This window comes from Panthera uncia, assembly GCF_023721935.1.
Source record: "Panthera uncia isolate 11264 chromosome A3 unlocalized genomic scaffold, Puncia_PCG_1.0 HiC_scaffold_11, whole genome shotgun sequence".
NCBI classification, from domain to species: domain Eukaryota; kingdom Metazoa; phylum Chordata; class Mammalia; order Carnivora; family Felidae; genus Panthera; species Panthera uncia.
The window spans coordinates 24366751-24381953 of NW_026057578.1; the positions used below are offsets into that span (position 1 = coordinate 24366751).

Below are 15203 nucleotides of genomic sequence, written 5' to 3' on the forward strand. Positions count from 1 at the left end.
CCACAAACCATGAGCTCATGATCTAAGCCAAAGTCAGCCACTTAATCGACTGAGCCACCCAGGCGACCCCCTAGATTACTCCTTGCACAACAGTTAGGTTTTATTACTGTCATTCTTACCACATGCCATTTGCAGTTTGAGAGCTTGGGGTTTTGTTTTTTGTTCGTTTGTTTTTTAAATAATTGCCTATCTTTCTAACTTCTCTCTATATCTTCCTGAGCAACTTCTCCAGTGTTTCTGGTCCTCTTCTTGTCAGCCACAAATGTAGTCAATATGAGGTCCATTATTTATATAAAGATATAATTTCTATAACAACATGATTAATTATTTCTATATATCTCCATATCTCATATAACGAGATTTAAGATTATCGATACATTCAGTTAATACAGAAGACTGCAATCACATTATAGATCCAATTATGTATTGAAAGGGCCTGGTATGTTGTAGGCCCATACTGAAGTTAGCTTCCTTCCAAAGAGAGAAATAAATATGTATTGCCAACTTTAAAAGGAAACATGCAATCTTGATATAGGCAAAGATTTCTGAAGACACGGAAACATTAATAAAAGAAAAAATTGATAACTTGGACTTTATAAAAAGATAAGACTTTCTGCTTTTCAAAACATACTCTTAAGAAAGTGAAAAGGCAAGCCAGAGATGGGAAGAAAATATCTGCAACACATACATCGCACAAAGGACTTATATCTGGAACACATTACAAAAACTCTTACACCTCAAGAAGATTGGCAAAAAAACTGAACAGATATTTTACAACATAAGATACAGGAATGGCTAAAAGAACATAAGAAAAGATACTCAACTCTACTAGTCAACAGGAAATTGTAAATTAAAACCACAATGAGATATCATTTCACACTCACTAGAATATGTAAAACTAAAACAATGCAATACCATACAAATGGCCAGAATGCCAGTAAGTCAATCTGGGCAATAATAACACTGTAAAAAAACCATTGGTATGAAAGATGAGGAAAAGGTAATGGTCTAGTCCTGGAGACTAGGTTTGAATGATAAGAGTAAACTGGTTGGTTTGGGACTAAAGAGGGATCAAAAGCAGGGAAAACAATGGAATTTGACAACCCTAAAACTCAAGGAATTAGAAGGGAGTAGGGAGTAGGAAGAGGGTATCAGATCCCAGACTTAAAATACCCCTTTATTTGCTGATTATAGACCTGACCTGAACAATAGAATAGGGAAAAGAGAGTAAATATGCAGAGGTTATATGATTTATTCCTTGTTTCAGATATTTGTCTAATGAACGGGTAGAGGATTGGATTTAAATATTTTAGCTATTGTGGTAAGTATCATTGTTCACCAAATATTCCAGTTTCTCTTCCTACTATATATATCCCTCTTTTCAGGATTATACATTCTGCCCCATTGAATTCAGGTGGCCACATGTATTAGTTATCTACTGCTGCGTGACAAATTACTCCAAAACTTAGTAATTAAAAACAATAAATATTTAATATCTATTTCACAGTTTCTGTGAGTCAAGAATTTGGGAGTGGGAGTAGCTTAGCTAGTTATTTCTGGCTTAGGGTCTCTCATGCGGTTATAGTCAAGATGTTTTCTAGGGCTGCAGACATTTGAAAACTTGACTGGAGTAGGAAGATCCTCTTCCAAGAGGGCTCATTTATATGGATGTTGGCAGGATATTTCTGATCCTCAGTGACTACTGGTGAAGGGCCTAAGGTCCTCACCATATGGGTCTAATCATTGGGTTATTTTAGTGCCCTCGTGACATGAGCAGTTGGCTTCCTCAAGACTGAGTAAACCAAAAGAGAGATCAAGGAAGAAGTTGCAATGCCTTTTATGACCCTGTCTTGGAAGTCACACATTATCACTTCTGCCATCATGTATTTGTTAGAACCAAGTGACTAAGTCCAACACTCAAAGGGAGAGAAATTAGGCTCTACTTTCTGAAGGAAGGAATTTCAGAAAATTTGTGGACATACTTTGAAAACCACCACACCTGCTGATTTTGCCTTTGCTGAATATACCAGGTCACTTTTTCTACTACTCTGTCTTTATATATTAAGCAAGAGCTGAAACACAAGAGAGAACACAATGCTCAGTATTCCCACTGACCCAACACAATTATGACCCTGAGAGTTGGTTTCACTTCTTGCATTCTCTGAATTTCTATTTTTACAAAAGCATTAGATCATAGATTTATTTACTGATGTTAGATAAGATACAGCCATATGAAGATGATATAAATCGAAATACATATGTTCAATCATAGAGTGGTCTTTTAGGTCCATAAAATTAGGATTTATCTAGTAACATCCCAGGCACAGCACAAAGTACTATACATAAACCATATTATACTAACTTCAAATGTCTCTAATAGATATACATATGCATATTAATATGGCTGGTCTGATTCGTTTTTGGTTACTATTTGCATAGAATGAGTCTTTTCATCTTTTCACTATATTCAGGTCTAAAATGGGTCTCTCATGGAAAGAATATAGATGAATCATTTTTAAAATCAACTCTACCAGTCTCCACCTTCTTATCGGAGTATTTAGTTCATGTACACTTAAATAGTTACTGACCAATCCCTATCAAATAACGCCAGCATTCTTCACAGAGCTAGAACAAACAATCCTAAAATTTGTATGGAACCACAAAAGACCCCAAATATCCAAAGCAAACCTGAAAAAGAGAACCAAAGCTGGAGGCATCATAATTCTGGACTTCAAGCTGTATTACAAAGCTGTAATCATCAAGACAGTATGGTACTGGCACAAGAACAGACACATAGATCAATGGAACAGAATAGAGAACCACAAAACGGACCCACAAACATATGGCCAAATAATCTTTGGCAAAGCAAGAAAGAATATTCAATGGAAAAAAAGTCTCTTCAGCAAATGGTATTGGGAAAACTGGACAGTGACATGCAGAAGAATCAACCTGGACCATTTTCTTACACCATACACAAAAATAAACTCAAAACGGATGAAAGACTTAAACGTAAAACAAGAAGCCATCAAAATCCTAGAGGAGAAAACAGGCAACAACCTCTTTGACCTCAGCTGCAGCAGCTTCTTGACATGTCTTCAGAGGCAAGGGAAACAAAAGCAAAAATGAACTATTGGGACCTCTAAGATAAAAAGCTTCAGGGCACCTGGGTGCCTCAGTCAGCCTCATGGGTTTGAGCCCCGCATTGCGCTCTGCTGTAGTGGTGCAGAGCCTCCTTGAGATTCTCTGTCTCTCTCTCCCTCTACCCCTCCCTCACTCACACTGTCTCTGTCTCTCTAAAAATAAATAAATAAACTTAAAAAAAAAAAAGATAAGCTTCTGCACAGCGAAGGAAACAATTAGCAAAACTAAAAGGCAACCTACAGAATGGGAGAAGATATTTGCAACTGACATATCAGATAAAGGGTTAGTATCCAAAATCTATAAGGAACTTATTAAACTCAACACCCAAAAAACAAATAATCCAGTGAAGAAATGGGCAGAATACAGGAATAGGCACTGTTGCAAACAAGACATCCAGATGGCTAACAGACACATGAAAAAATGCTCAACATCAAATGTATCATCAGGGAAATACACCACAATGAGATACCACCTCACACCTGTAAGAATGGCTAAAATTAACAGGCAACAACAGGTGTAGGCGAGGAGGCGGAGAAAGAGGAACCCTTTTGCACTGCTGGTGGGAATGCAAACTTGTACAGCTACTCTGGAAAACAGCATGGAGGTTCCTCAAAAAATTAAAGATAGAACTACCCTATGACCCAGCAATTGCACTACTAGGTATTTATTCAAAGGATACAGGAGTGCTGATTCGAAAGGGCACATGCACCCCAATGTTTATAGCAGAGCTATCGACAATAGTCAACATATGGAAAAAGCCCAAATGTCCATCGACTGATGAATGGATAAAGAAAATGTAGTATATATTTACAATGGAGTATTACTCGACAATCAAAAAGAATGAAATGTTACCATTTTCTTTTTTTTAATTTTTTTTACATTTATTTATTTTTTTTCCAATATATGAAATTTATTGTCAAATTTGTTTCCATACAACACCCAGTGCTCATCCCAAAAGGTGCCCTCCTCAATACCCATCCCCCATTCTCCCCTCCCTCCCACCCCCCATCAACCCTTAGTTTGTTCTCAGTTTTTAACAGTCTCTTATGCTGTGGCTCTCTCCCACTCTAACCTCTTTTTTTTTTTTTTCCTTCCCCTCCCCCATGGGTTTCTGTTAAGATTCTTAGGATCCACATAAGAGTGAAACAATATGGTATCTGTCTTTCTCTGTATGGCTTATTTCACTTAGCATCACAGTCTCCAGTTCCATCCACGTTGCTACAAAAGGCCATATTTCATTCTTTCTCATTGCCACGTAGTATTCCATTGTGTATATAAACCACAATTTCTTTATCCATTCATCAGTTGATGGACATTTAGGCTCTTTCCATAATTTGGCTATTGTTGAGAGTGCTGCTATAAACATTGGGGTACAAGTGCCCCTATGCATCAGTACTCCTGTATCCCTTGGGTAAATTCCTAGCAGTGCTATTGCTGGGTCATAGGGTAGGTCTATTTTTAATTTTCTGAGGAACCTCCACACTGCTTTCCAGAGCGGCTGCACCAATTTGCATTCCCACCAACGGTGCAGGAGGGTTCCCGTTTCTCCACATCCTCTCCAGCATCTATAGTCTCCTGATTTGTTCATTTTGGCCACTCTGACTGGCGTGAGGTGATATCTGAGTGTGGTTTTGATTTGTATTTCCCTGATAAGGAGCGACGTTGAGCATCTTTTCATGTGCCTGTTGGCCATCCAGATGTCTTCTTTAGAGAAGTGTCTATTCATGTTTTCTGCCCATTTCTTCACTGGGTTATTTGTTTTTCGGGTGTGGAGTTTGGTGAGCTCTTTACAGATTTTGGATACTAGCCCTTTGTCCGATATGTCATTTGCAAATATCTTTTCCCATTCCGTTGGTTGCCTTTTAGTTTTGTTGGTTGTTTCCTTTGCTGTGCAGAAGCTTTTTATCTTCATAAGGTCCCAGTAATTCACTTTTGCTTTTAATTCCCTTGCCTTTGGGGATGTGTCGAGTAAGAGATTGCTACGGCTGAGGTCAGAGAGGTCTTTTCCTGCTTTCTCCTCTAGGGTTTTGATGGTTTCCTGTCTCACATTCAGGTCCTTTATCCATTTTGAGTTTATTTTTGTGAATGGTGTGAGAAAGTGGTCTAGTTTCAACCTGCTGCATGTTGCTGTCCAGTTCTCCCAGCACCATTTGTTAAAGAGACTGTCTTTTTTCCATTGGATGTTCTTTCCTGCTTTGTCAAAGATGAGTTGGCCATACGTTTGTGGGTCTAGTTCTGGGGTTTCTATTCTATTCCATTGGTCTATGTGTCTGTTTTTGTGCCAATACCATGCTGTCTTGATGATGACAGCTTTGTAGTAGAGGCTAAAGTCTGGGATTGTGATGCCTCCTGCTTTGGTCTTCTTCTTCAAAATTACTTTGGCTATTCTGGGCCTTTTGTGGTTCCATATGAATTTTAGGATGGCTTGTTCTAGTTTCGAGAAGAATGCTGGTGCAATTTTGATTGGGGTTGCATTGAATGTGTAGATAGCTTTGGGTAGTATTGACATTTTGACGATATTTATTCTTCCAATCCATGAGCAGGGAACGTCTTTCCATTTCTTTATATCTTCTTCAATTACCTTCATAAGCTTTCTATAGTTTTCAGCATACAGATCTTTTACATCTTTGGTTAGATTTATTCCTAGGTATTTTATGCTTCTTGGTGCAATTGTGAATGGGATCAGTTTCTTTATTTGTCTTTCTGTTGCTTCATTGTTAGTGTATAAGAATGCAACGGATTTCTGTACATTGATTTTGTATCCTGCAACTTTGCTGAATTCATGTATCAGTTCTAGCAGACTTTTGGTGGAGTCTATCGGATTTTCCATGTATACTATCATGTCATCTGCAAAAAGCGAAAGCTTGACTTCATCTTTGCCAATTTTTACATTTATTTATTTTTGAGAAACAGAGTGAGACAAAGCATGAGCGGGGGAGGGGCAGAGAGAGAGGGAGACACAGAATCTGAAACAGGCTCCAGGCTCTGAGCTGTCAGCACAGAGCCTGACGCGGGGCTCGAACCCACAAACTATGAGATCATGACCTGAGCCGAAGTTGGATGCTCAACCAACTAAGCCACCCAGGTGCCCCTATAATGTTACCATTTTCAACAACATGGATGAAAATAGAATGTATTCTAAACAAAATAAGCCAGTCAGAGAAAGACAAATATCACATGACTTCAATTTAAAACAGATGAACATAAGGGAAGGGAAGCAAAAATAATATAAAAACAGAGAGAGAGACAAACCATAAGAGACTCTTAAATACAGAGAACAAACTGAGGGTTGCTAGAGGGGGTTCGGGTGGGGGAAAGGGCTACATGGGCGAGGGGCATTAAGGAGGACCCTTGTTGGAATGAGCACTGGTGTTATATGTAAGTGATGAATCACTAAATAAATAAATAATCACTGATAACTTGTGAGGATAGCATACCACATACAGTTGTCAAATCACTATGTTGTATACCTGAAAATAATGTAACATTGTGTGTCAACTATACTTCAATTTTAAAAATAAATAAAAAATAATAATTACTGATTAAAAAAAAGAAAACCACCATACCATATAATTTGCTCTAATAAAATTGGTGGCATGTATGAGGTCTAGGCAGAAGCTTTAAGGGCCTGTGAGTGGTTTGCCTGCCTCTTTTTCTTCTTCCATAAGACAGGCAATATCTCAGATAGAAAGCCTGGGTCCTAGAGTAAAGATGATGTATGGGTACCTGGGTGGCTCTAGTAGGTTGAGCATCTGACTTCAGCTCAGTTTGGGATTTCACGATTCGTGGGTTCAAGCCCCATGTCAGGCTTTGTGCTTTTGCCAAGTCTGCTTCAAATTCTCTCTCTACCCTTCCCCCACCCCAACTTGCATGCTCTCTCTTGCTCTCTCTCTCTCAAAAAAAATGAACATTAAAAAAAATTCTTTTTAAAGATGATGTAGAACAAAGCTACAGTCAGTTCACAATACTATGAGTGAGAAGTAAACCATTGCTGCTGTAAATCATTAAGATTTGGATGTTGTTTGTCATTACAGCCTAACCTAGCCTATCATGATTATTTACAATAATGGTAGGTATTATTATCCTCAACGTACAGAAGCATAGAGCTATCAGGGTGGCCTTTTCCCCACGTTCCACTTCATCTCTCCAAATCTTTATACAGAAATAGTTTCTTTGGAGCGCAAAATAAACAAACAAAACCTAGCAGATTCAGACAGTTCCAAGATTAGAAAAGATATTGTAGATCATTTAATTAAAGTATCTTTTAAGAATCCTGAGTTCAGCATCCTTCCTAATTGTACAGCTTCTGATCAAAACACCACCTGTAATAAGAACTTATTACCTATTAGCGCAGTCTATTCTATCTTTGTACTATTAAGATTACAGAAAAATTCTTCCTTATATTCAGCTAATCCCGATTCCCTGCAAGTTTTACCCACTGGTCCTGGTCTTGGAGCCTCACAGACTAAATCTAAATCCTTTTCTATTTGATTGGCTTTCAGATAGTTTGAGACAATTCTACATTATCTTGGATCTCTCTTTATCACCCTTATCCCTTCAAATTCACAAAACATCTGTCCTGTTTTTATTGCTGTAGGGTTCTAATAATGGTTTTTTGTGCATTTCCTCCTAGGTAGCATTTGTGCATTTTAACACCTTCATCCCAGATAGTCAAACTAATAATGAGAATTTTAGAATACAAGAGAGGTCAGTGAGGAAGATAGTACATGCCACTGTGGAAGAAACAAAATTGTTATAGCCTGGTATTCCCAATCATTCTTGGGGAGCAAGCAAGAAAAGTTCACAAACCTCTTCCTAAGTTTCATATAGTGCACTTTAATGAAATGAAATCTCTTTTTATTCAATAAAACAATGTAAATGTTTTATCTTAACTGGCCAATAAGGAAACATTAAAGGCAAAACTTTTTTTTTCCTTAGCCTGTAACACTCAGAAACAGGATCAACTCTTTCTCCAAAACAAATGTGTTAATTTAAATCTGTCTGCAAAGAAACAAAAGGGAAGAGAAAGCTGTATTCTGTTCACTGACACCCTTAAAAATTATTATGTTTAGAACAATACTTTTGGCCTTATTTAGGGCTATACCAAGGAACAAAGCGAGGATAAACAGCATAAAAATGAAGTCAATGTGGTAGTATGAAAAGAAGAAATGAGTGGAAGACTGGAGAGGGGGAATCTAGTTTCTGCTTTGCCACTACCTGGACATGTGACATGCACAAACTGCTTCACTTCTCTGGTCCTCAGTTTCCTTACTGTAAAATGTTGTAAATGGAAAAGATGGCTTAGAAAGTCTTTCAGCTTTTTTCATGATAAGTTTAATTAAAAAAAAAAATTAATGTTTATTTATTATTCAGAGACAGAGAGACACAGAGCATGAGCAGGGAAGGGTCAGAGAGAGGGGGGAGACACAGAATCTGAAGCAGGCTCCAGACTCTGAGCTGTCAGAACAGAGCCTGATGCGGGGCTCAAACTCACAAACTGCGAGATCATGACCTGAGCCGAAGTCAGTTGCCCAACCAACTGAGCCACCCAGGTGCCCCAAGTTTAATTTTTTTTTAAGTTTTATGTATTTAAAGGGCACCTGGGTGGCTCAGTTGGTTAAGCATCCAACTTTGGCTCAGGTCATGATCTCGGGGTTCGTGAATTTGAGCCCTGCATCAGGCTCTGCACTGACAGTGTGGAGCCTGCTTGGGATTCTCTTTCTCTCCCGCTCTCTCTCTGCCTCTCCCCCACTTGCACTCTCTCTCTCAAAATAAATAAGTAAACTTAAAAATTATTTTAAAGTTTTATTTATTTAAGTAATCTCTACACCCAACATGGGGCTCAAACTCACAACCCTGAGATCAACAGTCAGACACTCTTTGAACTGAGCCATATGTTTAATTTTAACTCAAAGAGGTATATACAATTTTCTAGTATGGAGGAATGGAACCACTGGTATACTGGTAAATGTTTGATAATAATATAAATGTTTAACAATAATTGGCTTTCCAGGGGGGAAAAAAAGCTCTGTTTTGATGTGCAACAAAACAGTGGTATAAATAATTCTACCATGGCCAGTTTTCAAGCTACGAACTGTTTAACAGACTGTAGCAAAATTTCTGAAAATTAGCATTCAAAAGCCAGTAAGAGCTGGCTCCAGCACACCAGCAGATAGGACTCCATTTATTCATTTGTCTATTCCATTAATTCAACAAACACTCCCTGAGTATTTATTATGTGCAGGTATTAAATTAACTGGAATACATAAAGGTGTAAAATTTGGTTCTTGTCCTAAGAGGTTTAGATTCTAGTAAACAGGAAATGAGTGCAGACAACTCTAATGTTAGAAAGAACATGACAAATAATATAAAAATACAGACATAAATAAAGTACTATAAAAGTTCAGAGGAGAAAGAGACTATTGCTTTGTGAAGTTATTGGGTGGAAGGGACCTTGAGGAAGGAAAAGAGATTTCTCAAAAAGAATAAGGCTACATGTGGGGTGCCTGGATGGCAGTCGTTTGGGCATCTGACTCTTGGTTTCAGCTCGGATCATGATCTCACGGTTCGCGGTTTCAGCTCAGGTCATGATCTCACAGTTCGTGAGTTTGAGCCTCGCACAGGCCTCTGTGCTGTCAGTGCAGAGCCTTCTTGGGAGTCTCTCTCTCTCTCCCTCTCTCTCTGGCCCTCCCCTGCTTATACTCTCTCTCTCTAAACAAACAAACAAACAAACAAACAAACAAATTTTTAAAAAAGAATAAGGCTACATACAGGTATATTTTTTAAAATTTTTTTAATGTTTATTTTTATTTTGAGGAGAGAGAGAGACAGAGCTTGAGTGGGAGAGGGGCAGAGAGAGAGAGAAAGAGACAGAATCCAAAGCAGGCTCCAGGCTCTGAACTGTCAGCACAGAGTCCAATGCAGGGCTCTAACCCACAATGCAGGGCTCTAACCCACAAACCCACAAAGAGATCATGACCTGAGCTGAAATCACACACTCAACCGACTAAGCCACCCAGGTGATCCAAAGATATTTTTTGTTTAGAAGAGTTATCTAATAGGAAAGAAGTAGCAGTGTATGTTGGGAAACTAGGAACCTAAGAAGAAATACTTAGAGGAAGATAGAAATAAAGAGGCCAAAAAGTGATTATATAGGTAGGAGAATAATAAAAGCCACCAGGTCAGATGGCTCCACCAAGAAGAACAATCTTAAAATGGAAGGAGTTTAATACCATTATGAGGAAACTGAAGTGCAATTTAGAAAATAAGATAGTAAGGAAGGTTCAGGTCATTCCTAAGAAGGACAATTCTTATAGTTTAGAATTTCATTCCAAGTTTCTTACAGATTTTACCAGTGAGATCATAGAGTTACTCCCAGTAATCACCAGGAATCAAGGACAATAAGGAATCTAGAAAAATGTAAAGGTGGCCTTAATTATTACACATAGGGGAAAAATGATTTCTAGAAATGACAGCCCAGTTAGTGACTTTAATTCTTTGCAATACCCTAAAATGAAACAGATGATTTGTGAACACTTGGAGAAAGGTAAAATATAGAAATGGGTATGAGTTAATTAAAACAAGTCATACCAAATAAATTACATTTCTTTTATGGATGTAGCTGGCAAACAGATGAAAGACATCCTCCATTAGTTAGGTATGATGTATCCTGATTTCAGATTTGTATTTGACAGATTATCTCATGGTGACAGTGGTGATACATAGGAGAAATAGGTGCTACTTGAGAAGTACAGTTAGTTGAATTTGTAGCTGTCTACATAGAAGGACCATGTGACCTGGACAAAGGTCTATGGTAATGGGCCACACTTGGCCTTGTCCCTTCAACATTTTTATCAACAAATTAGGGAAAGGTACGTAATCTATGTCTTCAGCATTAATGTTTAACATCAAGATAGGAGATATAACTAAAATGGTGAGTTAGAACCAGACTGAAAAAAAAAACCCCTTCAAAGGTAAACTAGCAGTATGACATAGCTGCTATAAAAATCAAAAAAGGGGGTGCCTGGGTGGCTCAGTCAGTCAAGGGTCAGACTTCGGCTCAGGTCATGATCTCACAGCTTGTGAGTTTGAGCCCCATGTCAGGCTCTGTGCTGACAGCTGGGAGCCTGGAGCCTGCTTCGGATTGTGTATGTGTCTCTCTCTGCCCCTTTCCTGCTCACGCTCTGCCTCTCTCTCTCTGTCAAAAAAATAAATAAATAAATAAATAAACATTTTAAAAAAATTTTTTAAAGAAAAAAAAAGTGGTCATATTTAAATGACATACAATATCCAGGTGCCTAGGTGGCTTAGTCATTTAAGCATCTGACTCTTGATCTCACCTTAGGTCATAATCTTAGGGTCATGAGTTCAAGTCCAGTATTGGACTCTGTACTGGATGTGGAACCTACTTAAAAAAAAAAAAAAAAAAAAGATGTAAAATACCTAGGAACTGATCAGATCATATCTGGAAGATGGTATTTAATTACTTAGTCTCTTATTTTGTAAAATGGGGATAATGATGATACCTATTTAACAGGGTTGTTTGTGACCAAAAAAAAAAAAATCTCTAGCTGCCATCTTGCGTCCCTACATGTGTACACCTAATCTCAGCTGGTCCACCTGAGACCCCTGAGCGCCAGCCCTAGTCCCCCGCATGGCCCACATCCACTCCAACAAGATGAAAGAAACTATCATGAACCAGTAGAAACTTGCCAAACTGCAAGCACAAGTGTGCATTGGTGGGAAAGGAACTGCTCCCTGAAAGAAGAAGGTGGTTCGTAGAACAGCTACAGCATATGATAAAAAACTTCAGTTCTCCTTAAAGAAGTTAGGGGTAAATAATATCTGGTATTGCAGAAATGAATATACTCACAAACCAAGGAACAGTGATCCACTTTAACAACCCTAAAGTTCAGGCAAACGCTTTCACCATTACAGGCCATGCTGAGACAAAGCAGCTGACAGAAATGCTCCCCAGTATCTTAAACCAACTTGGTGCAGACAGTCTGACTAGTTTAAGAAGATTGGCTGAAGCTCTGCCCAAACAATCTGTGGATGGAAAGGCACCACTCGCTACTGGAGATGATGATGATGATAAAGTTCCAGATCTTGTGGAGAATTTTGATGAAGCTTCCAAGAATGAAGCAAACTGAATTGAGTCAACTTCTGAAGAAGAAAAAATTTGAAGCAATTACTGGGAGCTGCTATTTTACATTATGACTGCTTTTTAAATATTTTGTTCATAGATCTGATAAAATCTAGATCTCTAATATTTTGAAGCCCAAGCCCCTTGGACACTGCAGCTCTTTTCAGTTTTTGCTTATACACAATTCATTCTTTGCTGCTAATTAAGCTGAAGAAGCCTGGGGATAAAGTTTGAAACAAGGTTAACAAAGTTCTTTGCCTAGTAAAAAAATAATAATAAGATAATATATTAAGGAGCTTAGAAGAGTGTTCAAAAGAAAGCATTCAATAAATATTAGGCATAATAATATAGCCTTAATTGAAAAATTATGTTCTAAAATATACGAAAAGGTTAGCATCATAAATTTACTTATATTTATTTTATTTTTATTTTCCTAAAGTGTATTTTAAATTTCTGAAGGTGATCTGAAGTTCTAATATTCTAGGTATTAAACAAATGAAGTCTTACTCTGTTTATACATTTCCAGGTCAGAAAAACTCTCTTTATATCTCCCTCATCAGGCTTCATCCTACTATGCCATACTTTTATTTGTTTATATGGGTGACAAATTCTTCTGTCAACACTCATAAGAACTGAATAGAAGTAAGAATAGGAATTAAGTTTACCAAATCTGTGGGGGTACTCCTGTGTTTTAGATAAAATCTGTCTTATAAAAATATAAATGATTAAGGAACTCTTCCTTTGGAAGAAAACATATTACTTTGTTTTTACTTTATTGTTTAGCCCCAGTTTAAGCCTAAAGTTAACAATGAAAATAGAATTTTCCTGGAGTACATGGCACTTTCTGTCTTTTCTAAGTACAGAATTACAGGAACATTTAATGACAAATATTTTCCTCACAATACCAGTCAACAAATCTGTGGAAACATTGATTTATTGCTTATTAGAAACTGAGAACAGTAATAATAGGATATGTGGGAAACTTCAGAGGCAAAGATATATAGTTGACCCTTGAACAACACAGGTTTGAACTGTGTGGGTCCACTTTGCATGGATTTTTTTTCAATAAACATACTGGAAAGTTTTTTTGTGATTTGTGACACTTTGAAAAAAACCTGCAGGTAGGAGGCATCACAATCCCAGACTTTAAGCTATACTACAAAGCTGTAATCATCAAGACAGTATGCTATTGGCACAAGATCAGACACTCAGATCAATGGAACGGAATAGAAAACCCAGAAATGGACCCACAAACGTATGGCCAACTAATCTTTGACAAAGCAGGAAAGAATATTCAATGGAATAAAGACAGTCTCTTCAGCAAGTGGTGCTGGGAAAACTGGACAGCAACATGCAGAAGAATGAACCTGGACCACTTTCTTACACCATACACAAAAATAAACTCAAAATGGATGAAAGACCTAAATGTAAGACAAAAAGCCATCAAAATCCTTGAGGAGAAAGCAGGCAAAAACCTCTTTGATCTTGGCTGCAGCAACTTCTTAGTAAACACGTCTCTGGAGGCAAGGGAAACCAAAGCAAAAGTGAACTGCTGGGACCTCATCAAAATAAAAATCTGCACAGCGAAGGAAACAATCAGCAAAACTAAAAGGCAACCGATGGAATGGGAGAAGATATTTGCAAATGACATATCAGATAAAGGTCAGTATCCAAAATCTATAAAGAACTTATCAAACTCAGCACCCAAAAAACAAATAACCCAGTGAAGAAATGGGCAAAAGACATGAATAGACACTTCTCCAAGGAAGACATCCAGATGGCCAACCGACGCATGAAAAAATGCTCAACATCACTCATCATCAGGGAAATACAAATCAAAACCACAATGAGATACCACCTCACACCTGTCAGAATGGCTAACATTAACAACTCAGGCAAGAACAGATATTGGCGAGGATGCAGAGAAAGAGGATCTCTTTCACATTGTTGGTGGTAATGCAAGCTGGTGCAGCCACTCTGAAAAACAGTATGGAGGCTCCTCAAAAAACTAAAAATAGAACTACCCTGCGACCCAGCAATTGCACTACTAGGCATTTATCCACGGGATACAGGTATGCTGTTTCAAAGGGACACATGCACCCCCATGTTTATAGCAGCACTATCAACAATAGCCAAAGGATGGAAAGAGCCCAGATGTCCATCGATGAATGAATGGATAAAGAAGATGTGGTATATATATACAATGGAGTATTACTTGGCCATCAAAAAGAATGAAATCTTGCCATTTGCAACTACGTGGATGGAACTGGAGGGTATCATGCTAGGTGAAATTAGTCAGTTAGAGAAAGACAAAAATCATATGACTTCACTCATATGAGGACTTTAAGAGACAAAACATATGAACATAAGGGAAGGGAAACAAAAATAATATAAAAACAGGGAGGGGGACAAAACAGAAGAGATTCATAAATATGGAGAACAAACTGAGGGTTGCTGGAGGGGTTGTGTGAGGGGGAATGGGCTAAATGGGTAAGGGGCACTAAGGAATCTACTCCTGAAATCATTGTTGCACCATATGCTAACTAATTTGGATGTAAATTAAAAAAAATAAAAAGTAAAATTAAAAAAAAAAACTTCAGGTATACTGTGTAGCCTAAAAATATTGAAAAAATTTAAAAGCTATGTATGTCACAAATGCATAAAATACATGTAGGTATTAGTCTATTTTATCAGGTACTCCCCCCAAAATATACACAAGTCTATTACAAAAAGTTAAAATTTATCAAAACTAACGCACATACTTACAGACCATACGTGGTGCCATCCACAGTCAAGAAATGTAAGCAACATAAAGCTGCAGTGTTAAATCATAACAGCATAAAATTAACTGTAGTATATATTGTACTGCTGTAATCGTTTTAATTTTTTTTTAACGTTTATTTATTTTTGAGACAGA

At 37.7% G+C, this 15203-nt stretch overlaps 1 pseudogene; it reads left to right on the plus strand.

Annotated features, from left to right (window-relative positions):
- The first annotated feature begins 11812 nt into the window (after positions 1–11812).
- Positions 11813–12556, plus strand: LOC125936097 (transcription factor BTF3-like; annotated as a pseudogene).
- The last annotated feature ends 2647 nt before the right edge of the window (positions 12557–15203 follow it).